This window comes from Chiloscyllium plagiosum, unplaced genomic scaffold (assembly GCF_037043375.1).
Source record: "Chiloscyllium plagiosum isolate Xiang-an unplaced genomic scaffold, Cpla_swu_hap1 HiC_scaffold_13, whole genome shotgun sequence".
Lineage (NCBI taxonomy): Eukaryota > Metazoa > Chordata > Chondrichthyes > Orectolobiformes > Hemiscylliidae > Chiloscyllium > Chiloscyllium plagiosum.
The window spans coordinates 89,567,931-89,585,667 of NW_028270151.1; the positions used below are offsets into that span (position 1 = coordinate 89,567,931).

General features: G+C 43.1%; 1 protein-coding gene across 2 annotated transcripts in view; it reads right to left on the reverse strand.

The window, feature by feature from the left end:
* Positions 1 to 7,336: 7,336 nt before the first annotated feature.
* LOC122555678 (ephrin type-B receptor 1) overlaps positions 7,337 to 17,737 on the reverse strand; it is a 505,782-nt gene continuing 495,381 nt past the window's right edge. For both annotated transcript variants that reach the window (XR_015759253.1, XR_015759252.1), the window contains exon 17: positions 7,337 to 7,694. The gene's annotated coding sequence lies outside the window, so the exon portion shown is untranslated. The remainder of the gene's footprint in view (positions 7,695 to 17,737) is intronic.

The following is a 17,737-nucleotide window of genomic DNA, read 5'->3' on the forward strand; positions in this document are numbered from 1 at the left end:
GAAATTTTTCCTGTCCTCCATCTTGGATTTCACAGTTGCATTCTAGGTAGATAAGGTGGTTAAGATGCTTTTAGGACAATTGCCTTAATTGCTCAAAGCATTGAGAACAGGAGTTGGGAAACCATGTTGAGTTTGTGCAGGACATTAACAGAAGTTGCTGGAAAAGCTCAACAGGTCTGGTAGGATCTGTGAAGAGAAATTGAAGTTAACGTTTCAATTCGAGTGACCCTTCCTCAAAACCAGTTTCCCTTCACAGCTGCTGCCAAACCTGCTGAGCTTTTGCAGCAGCTTTGTGTTTTTGTTTCTGATTTAGAGCATCCACAGTTCTTACAGTTTTTATTTTGTACAGGACATAGTTGAGACCACTTTTGAACTACTGTGTATAGTTCTGGCCGTCCTACTATGGGAAGGATATCATGAAATTGGAGAGGGGCCAGAAAAGATTTATTAGAATCCTGCTGAGACTGGAGGGTTTGAGTTATAAGAAGAGGCTGGATAGACTGAGACAGCTTTCACTGGAGTGTAGGAGGTTGAGGGGTGACATTAAAGAGGTAAATACGATCATGTGGGCGAGAGACAAAGTGAATAACAAAAATCCTTTCAATTGGGTGAGTGAATCCTAAACTAGGGAGGCATGTTTTTGAGGTAAGAGGATAAAAATTTAAAAAGAACCTGAGGGGCAACTTTTTCACACAGAAAATGGAATGAACTGCCTGAGGAAGTGATCGATGTAGGTAAAGTTACAACATTTAAAAGAGGAAAGGTTTAGAGGGATATGGGCCAAAGGCAGGAAAGTGGAGCCACTTTAATTTGGGAAACTCTAGTTTGGGCATGGACGAGTTGGACCAAAGAGTCTATTTCCATGCTTTATAACTCTGTGATTCTATGACTTGAGACCTGAGGGTAAAAAGGTCCCATACTCCATTTTACCTCAGATCACTTGAGGCATGACACTCTATTGGAAGCATGCTAGTCTGTTCTAATATTTTCCCAGACGAAGGCACCTAATTTGCCATAGGCATCTAATGTTATTCCGTTGTAATAAATGTCTATTGAATTGTCAATACCACAACATCCACAATGAGTTTCATATGTTATGGGCGACAACATAAACATTGCCACATCAAGTAAAATACCTTGCCGAAGGCAAACCCAGTTGCATCCTTTTAATAAAAATAAAAAAAGATGTTCTATGTTCTAATAATCCTTAATTATATTTCAGACAGTGTGATAGACTCAAGGACAACTTATTCAGATCAGTGACATTTTAAGTTAAAACCATGCTGGAAATGTCGGGATGCCTGAGAATCCGACCCTGAGAAGGCTTATTTTGGAATTACAAGGTCCTCATCAGAGAGCTGACAAACAGTAGAAGCTTAGAAGTGAGCATAAATCCGCTTGTAAAAGAAATTTCGCAAAGCAACATTAGAAGAAATTTGCTGGCAAATTATAGCAAAATGTTTGTACAGAAGCAATTTTGAGGCAGAGACCACATTTCATGAGCCAGATTATGGTCATTATCTGTTCAAGTCTCTCTCATGGTTTAAACCATAATCTGTGTCCCTCAATTAGATTCCTGCCTTCAATTACTCCCAGCCATTCATTATTCTATATTTAAACCATCTAGACCCCACGATTAGCCTTTCTAAGCCCTCACAAATAATTGATGTCCTATTTATAAAGCTCCTTCAAGAAACTGCTGCCTTGAAATCATTTGCAATGTTGATTCTTGAATATCTAAACCACCTGAACCCCTCAAACGTCAACCGTTAACTCACTCCTGGGTTTCAATTATTACAGAGTTAATGAGATTTTGAAATTTTCAATCAATCCTGAAAACTAGATACCATTTAAGCATTTTCACGTCTTGAGAGTTCATTGTTATTCCTGTTGTAAATTATGTAAACAGCATAGAGAACAGTATGTTCACTTGGCTCACAAGACCTTTGTTGGATCTCTGAAAGAGCTGATCCATTATTCCTTTTACCTTGTGTTTTTTTTCCCAAAAAATGTCTCCGGTTCATCTATTTATCCTTCTGATAGTTACCAGTGGATCAGCTTCAGACAGCACCTTATCATACTACTTTATCATTACAACTCCTCCATAAAATTAAAACATTCCCCACATTTCCTCACTGGAATGCTTTTCCTGATTGTTTTCCAGGATGGTTAATAAACACATTTTTAAGATTCACTACGATGATAAGATGAAAGTGAAAGCTTTCCTGTGTGTCTCACTATCAGTTCCCCTCGGTCTCTATGGCAACTCTGCAGATCACCAGTTGTATCTTCAGCACATCTACTGCCTTGATCCTGCAAAGATTCTCATGGATCTTGTGTCAAGGCATGAGGTTCGGGATCAGGCAAACTCCCTCGACCACTCATCAGCAGGAATTTCCACCTTCTCAGATCTTATAGGAAAAATGAGTGATCCCAGAATAACTTGACAGTTCAAACATGTCCACCTCAGAAGGTTGTGGTTAGATTAGATTAGATTACTTTCACTGTGGAAACAGGCCCTTCAGCCCAACAAGTCAACACCGACCCTCTGAAGAGCAACCCACCCAGACCCATTCCCCTACATTTACCCCTTCACCCAACACTACGGGCAATTTAGCATGGCCAATTCACCTAACCTGCACATCTTTAGACTGTGGGAGGAAACCGGAGCACCTGGAGGAAACCCACGTAGGCATGGGGAGAACGTGCAAACTCCACACAGACAGTTGCCTGAGGCGGGAAATGAACCCGGGTCTCTGGCGCTGTGAGGCAGCAGTGCTAACCACTTTGCCACCAAAATAATCCAAAGCAGCAAAGGGATGGGTTGCCAGAATGATGCGATCACTGGCAGTGGTGGGATTCAAAACCACACCTCAACTGAGGCTGGAACTTGAGTCCAGCACCTCAGACCACTTGGCCACACTACCAATCCTTAGAACACATCTCAAAGACTCTCAAACAAAACGTAGGCTAACATCCTATTGCAGTGCGATGGAAGACCACATCTGTCCCCTCACAGGGGCAGAAAGATCCCATATCGCTTTTTGTTTCTTACTCATTGGTTCTTGCCATTGCTGGCTAGACCAGCATCATTGCCCTTTTTTGTTGAATTGACAGTAAAGAGTCAACCACATCACTATGCATCTGGAGTCACATGTAGGTCAGATCATGGATGGTGGTTTTCTTCCCTAAAGGGTACTGATGAATCACATGAGTTTTTCCCCAACCATTGACAATGGTCCCATAGTCATTGTTAGACTCTTAATTCCAGTTTTATTTTCAAGTTCAGCCATTTGCCTTGCAGGCTTCAAACACAGGTCCCCAGAATGTTACCTTGGTCTCTGGATTAATAGTCTCGCAATAATAACATGAGGCTATTCCCTCCCTTATTGGAGAAGACTGGGGGACTTCTTTCCATTGCATGATTTATCCCTCGATTATCAACTGAAACAAGATGAATTCACTTCACATTCACTTGACCACAGTGATAGCCAGCACCTTGTGATCAACTACGCTTTGTTTTTTCTGACAAATGATACATCGCACAGCTAGTGCACTACATCTCTTTTAGATCGTCTATACAGTGTTACCAGTTCAATCCATCTCATACTGAGTTGTAAGACTCAATGTAACCACACACATATCTCTTCAAAAATCACAGACAACATTTGAGACATCATCCAATGACTGACTTTTCAATTGAGCAATGGTGTCATTTCATATGATTTTTCTCATTTCAGCTGCCCAGCATCATTGCCCATTTCATCTAGTTGCCCAGATGGCAGTAAAGAGTCAATCACATTGCTGTGTGTCTGGAGTCACATGTAGGTAATTTATAGTTGCCACTTATGCAGTACATTTTAAAAAGTACTTAATTGGCTTTAAAACACTTTGACATGTCCCATGTTCATGAAAAATGGCATTGGACTTCCTTTTACTATTTGTGGAATCTTGCTGTGTGAAAATTGCTGCTGAAATTTTGCAATAGTGACTGCCATTTCACACTAATTTGCTGTTCAGCCCTGTGGGACATTCTGAGTTTCTGTGAAAGGTGCATTACGAACAAGTTTTCTTTTGCTTTTGAGGCATCATTTATTCATCTGAAGTGTATTAAAGGCAGCACCAGCTGTAATGAAACACATACTAGGAACAGACCCCAAACAGAAATCCCCATTCAGATCAGACTGGTCCAGAATGGATCTCTAGTTTTTATTGTTTTGATAACAAAGCATTGAATTACTTGCAACAGCGAAGGGAATATTGGAAACACTGAGAAAGAGAGAGAAAAACAAAAAAAAGAGAGAGGAGACAGAAGACAGAGAGAGAGAGAGTCAGGAGTAGGGTCAGGGGAGGTGGAGGGAGAGCAAAGGGAAGGCAAGGTCAAGAAAGGAAGAGAGAATGTGTGATAAAGAGACAGGAAGGCAGAGAGGGAGAATGAGTGAAAGAAAGGATGGAAGAGGTGGGCAAGACTAGAAAGAAAGTAGGAAAGGCAATAAGCAAGACAAAGAGAGAGGGGAGAGAAAGGATCAGTGGACAGAACAGTTGAGCAAATCTTTATCAGACCAGAGATTTAGAGAATCAAAAGTGCTGAGAGTTTCTGAAATTGTCTGCATTTCATTCCAGTTTCCACCATCTGTAATTTCATTTTATGTTTGCAGTATTTAGGTGAATTTGTAAACAGATTATGTTACTTTTTAGCCTTCTTATTAATTTTAGTTTGTTGCAGGTTGTGGACAGTGAATGAATGCCCTTTTCCGGGGGTGACTGCGTTAAGAGTGGGCTTTAAATGCAGCGATACTTATAGTAGCAGCACAAACTAAAATTCAATTCCCACCTATTCTCCTCCATACAATGAACTCCTATGAAATTTAATACAATTTAATATGCTACGTTTAGAAGCTGTTCTGATTCAGTTTCCGGTTATATAACTGGCTGGAACTTCCTTTAAATACCATGGACATCATTACCCAGACATCAAGAAAATAAAAACACAATTTCAAGTTAAATGACCGTTGCTGTGAGGCATTTGCACTTCCCTTTTTGCTAGTCTCATTAGTGTAATGCTACTTATATACAGAAATACAAATTGTTTTACTGCAGGTATACAAAACAAAGACATGTAATACTGCAGCTATGCAAACATATGTATAAAAGAGTACCTTGGGACCTTATGTAGTACGTATATGTGAATGTTTAATATCAAGGATATAAGAACATTGACCTGCAGTCCTACAGATATTTAGCAGGGTTGTGCCATAATTATTGTCCCTGACCCTGGGGAAAACATCAGATGCCTTCTTCTGAATAGTGGTCATGGGATATTTTACACCTATCTGAGAGGACAGACGGTACCTCAGATGAACATTTCATCCAGATGGTGTTTTCTGCAGCCAAATCCACCTTGCGCATTACTACAGCACTCAGAGTATAGTCATAAAAAAAATTGCTTCTGTTACTGCAGACAGGTCCATTATCTGTTAAATTGTGTTACTGTCAAGTTAAATTCAGTTTAGCAGATTTGAGATATAAGCAAGCTGGTTTTGGATCATGCAGTTTAGTTTGCTTTACATAGGTACTTTTCTCATTGGAGCGAAGAAGGATGAGAGGTAATTTGATAGAAGTGTGAAAGATGTTGAGAGGCATAGATAGAGTGGACAGCCAGAGGCTTTTTTCCCAGGGTGGAAATGCCCATCACAAGAGGGCATAATTTTGAGGTAATTGGAGGAAGATTTAGGGGAGATGTCAGATGTTCTTTACACAGAGAGTGATGGGTGTGTGGAATGCACTGCCAGCAGTGGTAGTAGAGTCAGATACACTAGGGACATTTAAGCGCCTCTTGAATAGGCACATGGAAGATAGTACAATGAAGGGTATGGTGGTTAGTCTGATCTTAGAGTAGGATAGAACACTGGCACAACATCGAGGGCCGGAGGGTGTGTACTATGTTGCACTGTTCTATGTATACAGGCATATAGGAGAGAGAACTGCAGTGCTTTGGTGTGCAGAAAGTTGGTTTACAGCTCGACAGCTACACAGAATGGTATCTGTTAATACAAAAATGTCGAAGGTGATCTACACTACTGTGAGTATACAGAAAGTTAACCTGAAGTTAAATAGAGCCTATTGTGTACTGGCAACTGTTCTGTGCTGACAGGACAAAAATATCATTAGACACAGGAGCAGAAGTTTGGGATATAAAAATAGACGAGAAAGAGTGGGACTTTTTTTCATTGGTATGTAGGGGATTATTGAGGCTTATAAAATCGTGAGGGGCATAAATAAGATGAGTGACAAGGGTCTTCTCCCCAGCATGGGGGAATTCAAAAATAGGGGGCATCTTTTTAATGTAAGAGGAGAAAGATTTAAAAAGGATATGAGGGCAACGTTTTTACACAGAGAATGGTTTGCACGTGGAATGACCTTCCAGAGGAAGTGGTGGATGCAGGTGCGGTTAGAATGTTTAAAAGACATCTGGGTAAGTTCATGAACAGGTAAGGTTTGGAGGGATATGGGCTAAGGACAGGTAGGTGGGACTAATTTAGTTTGGGCACATGGTCGACTGGGCTGGTTGGACTAATGGGTGTGTTTCCAGGCTGTATGACTTTGTGACTCTATGACACTACCTTGGCCATTCAACCTATTGAGTCTGCTCTGCCATTCAGTTAGATTATGGCTGATCTGATAATCCTCAGCTCCACTTTCCTGCCTTTTCCCCTGCATAACCGTTGATTCTCTTACTGTAATCTGCCTTCCTCAGCCTTGAATATGCTTAATGACCCAGCCCTAACAGCCTTCTGTAGTAAAGAATTCCAGAGATTCATAACCCTCTGAGAGAAGAAATTTTGACTCATCTCCATCTTAAATGAGTGACCACTAATTCTGAGTTCATTCCCTCTGGTCCTAGACATCCGATAAGGGCAAACAACTTTTCTGCATCTCCCCTGTCAAGTCCTCTAAGAATGTTGCATATTTTAATAAGGTTGTCTTTTGTTATTTTAAACCAATGAAACACAAGAGATCCCAAAAGGATCTCATAGTGATGACTGACTTCTCTGTAGTATATCATTTGGCAGTAACCCAGCATCTCTGCAACAGAGCTATTTAATTAAGTTAACTCCCTACCCTTGCCCCACAGGCTTACATATTTTACCTTGCCATGTATTTAGCCAATTCTCTTTTGCAAGTTATGATTGAGTCTGCTTCTACCATCCTTTCAGACAGTGCCTTCCAGATCACAACAACGTGCATTACACAAAAGTGTCACTGCCAAATTTCTCTTTGGTGATTTGGTAATCCAGGCAAAAACAGTCTTCAAATTAAATAAAGTACAGAGTCATTTGGGCTTTCTGTCTTTAATCAGTTCAATTCATTTTATTGAGTGCATTTTAGTACAATATTTTCCAAAACTTAACTGTTACAAACTGAAACATACTCCACACAAATAACAAACTGGGAATGTACAGGGAAAGCAAAAAAAAATAGAGATTTTTTACAGTATTTCATTCCATATCTACAGAGTGCTGCTTGCAACATGCCTGCACACCTCATAAATCCCAGAGGAGGGATGACAAGTGCTCAAATATCACGAGGACACAAAAAAGGTTCACGCTCCAGTCACTTGATGTGGTCGCTTTGAAGATAGGTGGTCGTGTTTGAACTTCCCCTATCCTTTGACTGGACACAATGTTTTTATCCTGCAGGAATAAAGACAGAAGACTGTAATATGGATCATGACTGAGCAGTAACCACAAATTGCATGTTGTTCTTTGAGGATGGCCCAAATGCAGAAGCTTCTACTTTATAGAATCCCGACAGTGCAGAAAGTGGCCATTTAACCCAATGAGGCTGCTCCAAAGAGTAGCCCATCCACACTCAGTTCCCCACTTTGGTCCTGTAACCTCACACTTACCATGGCTAATCTACCTCACCTGTACAACTTCAGACTGTGGGAGGACCACCACACAGGCACGTAGGGAGAACGTGCAAAATCCACACAGACAGTTGCCCAAGGCTGGAATCAAACCTGGGTCCTTAGTACTGTGAGGCAACAGCTAACCACTCTGGTACCATGCTGCCCTATTTGGGCTATGTTGTTTTTTTATATATGTGACTACATCCTTCTCAGCTCATTAAAAATACATGTACAGGTAAATAAACACAGATTACGGGCAGAACGTATTTCCCAATCCTCACTAGGACTTCCCTGACTTCAATGTCAAGGTTCTATCTTTAAAAGATGATACTTCATGCAAGGTTCTATGGAGGTTCCTTAGGGATGGCAACAAGAGGTCATCCCACTGGACAAAAGTAGCCTGGTCAGAAGTGGCTCCAGAGGTCAGGACCCCTGGGCACCTCAAGAGAAGCTAGCTGCAGTGTTGAAAAAGTATGACTCATTTCCTGCACTCTGCCTGAGTACCTACCATTCAATACTTCCTGCTCCTATGAGTGTGAGTTATGCAGGAGTTTGGGTGCCAGGTCTTCTCATCAGATGCTTCTTTTTCAGTCAATAAAAATCACTGCTGATTGCAGTAAAAACCCATCTGGTTCACTAGTGTTCCTTCAGGAAGGAAATCTGCCATCCTTGCCTGCTGCAGCTGTCATGCGACTATACCCACAACAATGTGATTGATTCTTAACTGCCCTCTGTTTTTGCGGATGGGTAATAAATGCTGGTCTAAATAAATGCACGTGCAGCCAAGTCCATGAGCAATTGTAAAACTTCAGTAACTTGTCTCCTTCCAAGTTATTTCTTTAAGTACATCCATATAGGGTAAAGTGGTTAAACTTGACTTACCAGACCAACCATGAGAAGTTTCAGTCATAAGAGGTCATGCTTGCTGTATTTAAATTCGTTCAGTGTAAGGGGTATGATATATGATACCTGTGAGATGTTCAGCCTGAAATTTGTAATAGTGTTCTTTTCCCATGCAAACCTCTGATGAGAAGCTCCCAGATACTATCACTTCAAGGCAACTACCAACGTAGCACTACTGGCACCACAGTAGCATTTTCTCCCACACATTTTCAAGGATTCATACTGACAATGTAAAAGCAGCTGCAGCACTCAGCATCTCATGCACTATCAGTTCAATCAACTTTCAACATAACTAGAAGAATACAAGTATATGGATGACACTGTGCCTCAGTGACTGGCACTGCTGTCTCACAGCACCAGGGACCTGGGTTCAATTCCAGCCTCAGATGACTGGAATTTGCACATTCTCCTTGTGCCTGTGTGGGCTCCCTCTGGGTGCTCCAGTTTCCTCCCACAGCTCAAAGATGTGTAGACTAGCTGGATGTGTAGGTTTGCCATGGGAAATGCAGAGTTACAAGGATAAGTTAGGGGTGTGGGGCTGGGTGGATCAGTGAAGGCTGAATGGTCTGTTTCCAAACTGTAGGGTTTTTATGATCTACCATTGTAGGATTCTAACCCAGATTCCTATAGCTTGGAAGAAGTAACTTACACTATCAGTTAGATACCTCAGACAACACAGTTGGCTTCTGAACACTAGTGCTTTCCATTCCGACCAAACAAGGCTGTGCTCATGAGTGTAATCCAGCAGGTTGATGGGTTAATGAATGCAAAACATGTAAGTAGCCATGAAAGTCGGGCAAGCCCTTTCACCCAGAAGGTTCTGAGATTTTAACGTCCAAGCCTTAAGTTGCCATAAGAAGCAGAATGTTTGCCTCTGGCCCAATTAAGATTGCTCACTCACAGATTGAAATGTTTGAGGTGGGCCCAGAAGATTCTGCCTGACGTTTTTCACAACCTCAAGCCACTGCAACGTGTTTTTATAGTTGTACAGATTTACAGATAGGAAGGAATGGTACTGTCAGTCCTCAACACTGACTTTGGGCCCCACGTAGTTTCATGCAATCAGGTCAAATGTGGCCAAGAGATCCATCTGCTGATTACCACTTTTCAACAATGCCCACCACCAAGAGCGGCTCAGCAGCTGCACCCCTGACCTAGGACATAGCTGCTAGACTGAGCTATGGCAGGCAATGAGAGAACGAACGATAGCGATCTGATCCTGACCAATCTGCCAGCTGCAGATTCATTGTCCATGCGACCACCCCACAGTCCTTGTGGAGACAAACTGACATGTTGAGTGACACCACCCACCATGGTAAATTGGATACATTTTGTATAAACCTAACTACTCAAAACAAGACGTCTACGAGGCACTGTGGACTATCAGCAGCAGCAGAACTGTAATTTATTCAAACACATTCTGCCATGTCAAGTTTAGCATATTCCCCCACTCAATGATTACCTTCAAGTCACAGGATCAATATCTGCTCAGCAATAACCTGCTCAGTGACACCCAGTTTGGGTTGTGCCAGAGCCACTCAGTTCCTGACCTCATTATAGCCTCGGTCCAAATATGGATAATTTCACAATGTTCAGCACCATTCACAACTCCTCAGATAATGACGCAGCCATTATGCAAATGCAGAAAGACCTCAATATCTAGGCTTGGGCATTCACACCACACAAGTTTCAGACATTGAATATCTCAAACAATAAAGAATCGAGTTATTGTCCCTTTTTGTTCATTGGCATTACCATCACTGAATTCCCCACTGTCAACATCCCATTAGTGCCGACGTTTCGGGCATGAGCCCTGCTTCAGGAATGAGGAAAGTGTGTCCAGCAGGCTAAGATAAAAGGTAGGGAGGAGGGACTTGGGGGAGGGGCGTTGGAAAGGTGATAGGTGTATCCTGAAGAAGGGCTCAATCCTCATTCCTGAAGGGCTCAACCTTCCACCTATCGCATTTCCAACGCCCCTCCCCCAAGTCCCTCCTCCCTACCTTTTATCTTAGCCTGCTGGACACACTTTCCTCATTTCTGAAGAAGGGCTCTCCTTCCACCTATTGCATTTCCAACCCCCCTCCCCTAAGTCCCTCCTCCCTACCTTTTATCTTAGCCTGCTGGACACACTTTCCTCATTCCTGAAGAAGGGCTCATGCCCGAAACGTCAATTCTCCTGCTCCTTGGATGCTGCCTGACCTGCTGCACTTTTCCAGCAACACATTATCTGCTCTGATCTCCAGTCCTCACTTTCTCCTCCCAGTAGTGCCTGCTTGTTCTATTGAAGGCTCGCTGTTTCAACTTCTCGAAGTGTTATGTTGCTGATCAGGCAACTCAGCATCCTGTTTAAAATAAAAAGGAGCGGCATGGTGGCTCAGTGGTCAGCACTGCTGCCTTACAGTGCCAGGGGAGCGGGTTCGATTCCAGCCTCGGGCGACTCTCTGTGTAGAGTTTGCACACTCTCCCTGTGTCTGCGTGGGTTTCCTCCGGGTGCTCCCGTTTCCTCCCACAATCTAAGGATGTGCAGGTTAGGTGAATTGGTCATGTTAAATTGCCCATAGTGTTCAGGGATGTGTAGCCTAGCTGCATTATTCAGGGGTAATTGTAGAATAATAGAGTAGGGAATGGGTTTGGGTGGGTTACTCTTCGGAGGGTTGGTGTGGACTTGTTGAGCCAAAGATCCTGTTTCCATACAACATCTACAACATCCTGGTAGTTACCATTGACCAGAAACCGAACTGGACTATCCATATAAATAGAGTGGCTACAAGAGCAGGTCAGAGTCTAGGAATTCTGCAGCAAGTAACTTATCTCCTGACTCTACAAAGCCAGCTCCAATACCCTTGCTGACAAATAAGCATGCTTGATAGGCAGCGCATTGACTAACTTTAAACAATCATTCCCTTAAGCAGTGTGTACCAATACCAAAATGTGAACATTCACATAACAGCACCTACCAAACCCACAACATCTCCTAAGGGGAGCAGATACATGGGAACACCACCACCTGCAAGTTCCCCTTGAAGCTGCTCACTGTCCTGACTTGGAAATATATCACCATTCCTTCAGACTTGGGTCAAAGTCCTGGAAATCCCCCCCCACCCCCGAACATCAATGTGTGTGTCCCTACACAATATGGACTGCAAAGGTTAAGTTGGCAGCTTACATTACCTTCTCTAGGGCAAGTAGGGATAGGCAATGAATAAGGCTGGCCCAGCCAGTGATGCCCACATCCCATGAATAAATAATTTTCAAAGGGGATAAAAAATGGGAGCAGTGGGTTGGAGTGCAATTCCAGTCATCCCCTTGACAGGCCAATGTGCATGGTGGGGTCTGACACACATGGTCTGAACAGGATCTGCCATATTGCTTACGGTGTTTTCTGGTTACTTTGAAACAAACATCAGTGTCTGTCAGGCGGACAATCCTGACAATTGTTCTGTGGTCTCGATTTTCTCAGATACAGTGTCTGTTACCAAGGCCACTGGCAGTAGGCTTCCCCAAAGCCCAGGTTCTTGTGTTTGACTGGCCTCAATGTGCAGCCAAGGAGGAGCATAAGTGGCTTCCCACAGGTCCACAATGAATCACAGACTGCTCCCAGTTCCCAACAGATCATCTACCTAACCCAACATCAATTCACTAACCAGCAGCTCACTGGACCATTGTATCAGAATACCCCTCCCCTCCACCCTGGGCTGATAGGCTACCTCTGAGTCCAAGGCTGAGAACAATAGCTCTTCAGGAGAAAGTACGGACTGAAGATACTGGAGAGATAGAGTCAAAAAGTGTGGCACTGGAAAAAGCACAGCAAGTCAGGCAGGAGAGGAGCAGGAGCAGGAGAGTCGATGTTTCGGGCAAAAGCCCTTCACCAGGAATGTAGTGGGGGAAGGGGACTGAGAGATAAATAGGAGGGTGAGGTTGAGGCTGAGGGAAGGTAGCTGGGAAGGTGATAGGTAGATGTAGGTGGTGAGTGATTGTGATAGGTCGATGGGCAGGGTGGAGAAGATAGGTGGAAAGGAAGTTGGAACACATAGGACAGGTCAGGTGGGCGATGCTGAGTTGGAGGGTTGGATCTGGAATGAAGTGGGGTGAGGGGAGATTTGAAAACTAGTGAAGTCGGTGTTGATGCTGTGTGGTTGCATGGGGCCAAGATTCTGCTGGGAAACACACTGGAGAAATGAATAAAAATGTACTTGTCTTATTCTGTTGATTTACATCATTTCATATCCAATATATAAGTCTGTAACACAATTGGCTATTACACACCAGTCTGGCCTCTCTCTGGTCACTCAGCCTAGCACCATATGTCCTAAGCCATCAACCACCTACTTAACCCATTAATTAACTCAATTTCAAGCATTTTCCCTGGTAAATTATTATGCCGGACAATTAAAAAGACATTCTCTGACCTCTCCTTTCCCCTAAGCGCTGATAATTTTTAAGCATGTATCCCTGGCTACTTAACCCTTCCCCACAGTGACAGATTGGTTTGTCTGAACTTTGTCAGAGCCCTCATAACCTTCGAAACTTCTATTTAGCTGTGTGTCAAGGAAATAATAATGTGTGTCCTGGGATCTGATTGAACAAAGGCTTCAGGCTGAACCTGGGTTAGGAACATGTTTGATGGTGCTTTCACCACTCAGATGGCATTCAGTGACCCCTATGAACCTTGCCTCAACAATACATTACCACAGCTCCTCATGACAAGTTACATCGGTACCATCCTTTTTTTATGGGGATAATTAAAAGCATGAATCAATTATTGTTGGTGTTACCTTTCCCTTTTTTTTGACACTTAATTTATATTCAGAACTGATTAATGTTTGGTCGATTGCTTCCACGTGCAGTTAATAAACAGCAGCTTCATCCTGATTTATTTTGCAGGCTGGCTGTTTTGAAAAATTCTTGTATCCCGGACCTCACCAAACCGAGGACGTGCATTGCCAAGCTTTTGGGAGTTTGAAGATTATTCTTCAGGACACAGAAGATCATCAATAATTAAAAAGGTTTTCTTCCTTTTGCAAACGTGTTCTGTTCATCGAGAGGCCTTTGCTGTAAATTTACAATTCTAGCTCAGCCAGCGAGGGGGAGCATACCTGACATTTTTAAAGTCGCAGAGGTCTACAACATAGAAAATGGCCCTTCAGCCCACTGAGTCTGTGCCAGTCAAAAGCAACCATCTCATAATTTTAATCCCATTTCCAGCATTTGGTCATAGCCTTGTATGCTTTGGTATCGCAAAGGCTCATCTAAATACGTATAGACACAATGAATCCCTACAGTGTGGAAACAGGTCATGTGGTCCAACAAGTCAACACCAACCCTCTGAAGAGTATCCCATTACCCCTACCCCATCGCTCAACATTTCCCTGGACTAATGCACCAAACCTACACATCCCTGAAGAGTATTGGCAATTTAGCGTGGCCAATTTACCTAACCTGCACATCTTTGGACTGTGGGAGGAAACCGGAGCACACGAAGGAAACCCACGCAGACACGGGGAGAATGTGCAAACTCCACGCAGACAGTGAAGCAGCAGTGCTAACCACTGAGCCACCGTGTCACCCCTCATAGAGTCATACAGCATGGAAACCAATCCATACCGAACATAATCAGAAACTAAACTAGCCCCACCAGACTAATGCCATTTACAAGTTCGCTGATGACACCACCATCATCAGTCAAATCTCAGATGGTGACAAAACAGATTACATACAGGAAGTGGAAGACCTGGAAAAATAGTGCACTGAGAGCAACCTAGCTCTCAATGCTGGCAAAACCAAGGAACTCATTATCAACTTTCGGCGGGATGTTACTTTACACATTAACAGCACAGTGGTAGAATGAGTGGAGAGTGTCAACATTCTGAGAGTGGTCATCCAGAACAAGCTTTCTTGGACTCTTCATGTGGATGCACTGGTTACAAAGGCCCAACATCTCTTCTTCCTCAGGCAGCTGAGGAAATTTGGAATGACGTGAATGCCCTTGCCAACTTTTATATGTATGCCATCGAGAGCATTCTGTCTGGATGTATCACTACCTGGTATGGTAACTGTATCATTCAAGATCGGAGACAGTTACAGAGAGTGGCGAACTCGGCCTGAACAATCACAAAGACCAACCTCCCATCTATAGAATCCACCTACCAGGCCCACTGTCAAGGAAAGGCTGCCAGCATTCTCAAAGATCCATCCTACTCTGGCAATGTTTTTTCTACAACCTCTCCCATCGGGGAGAAGGTACAGAAGCCTGAACACACGCACCAGCCGGTTTTGAAACAGCTTCTACCTTACTGTTGTTAGAATACTGAATGGACTCACAAACTCTTAACATTTGCCTGTACCTGTGTTTTTGTTTTTGCCGCTGTTTACCTATTATTTACTTATCTATGCTACTTAACTGTGATCTGCCTGTATTGCTCGCAAAACAAAGCTTTTCACTGTGCCTCAGTACACGTGACAATAAATTCAATTCAATTCACCTGCTTGCTCCTGTCCCATATCCTTCCTATTCATGTATTTATCCAGTGTCTTTTAAACATTGTATTTGTACCTGCATACACTACTTCCTCAGGAGCTTCATTCCAAACATGAACCACCCTCTGTGTAAAATGTTTATTTTATAAACCTCTTTCAGGTCACCCCTGAAACTCCTTCAGTCAAAAATGGACCAACCTATCCAGCCTTTGTGAATGACTCAAATCTTCCATTACCCAGCAACATCCTGCTAAATCTCTTCTGAAGCCTCTCCAGCATAATAACATCCTTCCTATAACCGGGCGACCAGAACTGTACACAATATTCCAGAATAGGCCTCACCAATATTCTGGAAAACCTCAACATGACTTCCCAATGCCTATACTCAAAGGACTGAGCAATGAAGACAAGTGTACCACATGCCTTTTAAACCATCCTGTCTATATGTGATGTAAACTTCAAAGAATTATGCACCTGCACCCCTAGGTCCCTCTTTTCTACAACACTACCCAAGGCCCTACCATTAATTGTATAAACCCTACCCCTGTTTTTCATACCAAAAGGCAATAGATTAGATTAGATTACTTACAGTATGGAAACAGGCCCTTCGGCCCAACAAGTCCACACCGACCCGCCGAAGCGCAACCCACCCATACCCCTACATCTACCCCTTACCCAACACTACGGGCAATTTAGCATGGCCAATTCATCTAACCTGCACATCTTTAGACTGTGGGAGGAAACCGGAGCACCCGGAGGAAACCCACGCAGACACGGGGAGAACGTGCAAACTCCACACAGTCAGTCGCCTGAGGTAGGAATTGAACCCAGGTCTCTGGCGCTGTGAGGCAGCAGTGCTAACCACTGTGCTACCGTGCCGCCCTTTACATCTATCCAGATTGAACTTCATCTGCCATTTTTCAGGCCATTGACCTATTTGATGAACATCCATTTGTAATCTTAGAAAACCTTTTTCACTATTTCCTATGCCACCAAATTTGGTATTGTCCACAAATATATTATCCATGCCTTCTATATAAATTACATTTATAGATCATTTATATAAATTACAAACAAGACACAGAACCGATCCCTGTGAAACACTACTGATGACAGACCTCAGTCCGAAAAGCAACCGTCCACCATCACGCTGTCTCATATTAAACATAGAACAGTACAGCACAGTACAGGCCCTTCAGCCCTCAATACTGTGCCAGCCTTTTATCCTACTCAAAGATCTGACTAACCTACATACTTTCATTGTTCTATCTTCCACAAGCCTATCCAAGAGTCGCTTAAATGTCCCTAATGTATCTGAATCTACTACCACTGCCAACAGTGCATTCCACGCACCCACCACTCTCTGTGTAAAGAATGTACTTCTGACATCTCCTCTAAACCTTCCTCCAATTACCTTAAAATTATGCCCCGTCGTGATAGACATTTCCTCCATGTGAAAAAGTCTCTGGCTATCCACTGTATCTATGCCTTTCAACATCTTATACACCTCTATCAAGTCACCTCTCACCCTTCTTCGCTCCAATGAGAAAAGCCCTAGCTCCCTTAACCTTTCTTCATAAGACATGCCCTCCAGTCCAGGCAGCATCCTGGTAAATCTCCTCTGCACCCTCTCTAAAGCTTCCACATCCTTCCTATAATGAGGCGACCAGAACTGAGTACATTATTCCAAGTGTGGGCTAACCAAGGCTCTATAGAGCTACACCATAACCTCCTGGCTCTTAACTCAATCCCACTGCTAATGAAAGCCAACCCACCATACACCTTCTTAACAACCCTATGAAATTGGGTGACAACTTTAAGGGATCTACAGACATGGACTCCAAGGTTTCTCCGCACTGCCAAAAATCCTGCCTTTAACCCTGTATTCTGCATTCAAATTCAACCTTCCAAAGTGAATCACTTCACACTTTTCCAGGCTGAACTCCATCTGTCACTTATTAGCCCAGTTCTGCATCCTGTCAATGTCCCTTTGCAACATACAACAGCACTCCACACTATCCACAACTCCACCAACTTTTGTGTCATTGGCAAACTTACCAACACAACCTTCCACTTCTTTATCCAAGTCACTTATAAAAATCACAAAGAGCAGAGGTCCCAGAACCGATCCCTGTGGAACACCACGGGTCACCAAGCTCCAGGCTGAATACTTTCCATCTACCACCACCTTCTGTCTTCTATGGGCCAGCCAATTCTATATCCAGAGAGCCAGATTTTCCTGTATCTCATGCCCCTTTGCTTTCTGAATGAGCCTACAGTGGGGAACCTTATCAAACGCCTTGCCAAAATCTATGTGCATTACATCCATTGATCTACCTTCATCAACATGTTTTGTCGCATTCTCAAAGAATTCAATAAGGTTTGTCTCCTGCTGTTTCGCCAATAACCTATTCAATTGGCAAGCTCACCCTGAATCCAATGTGA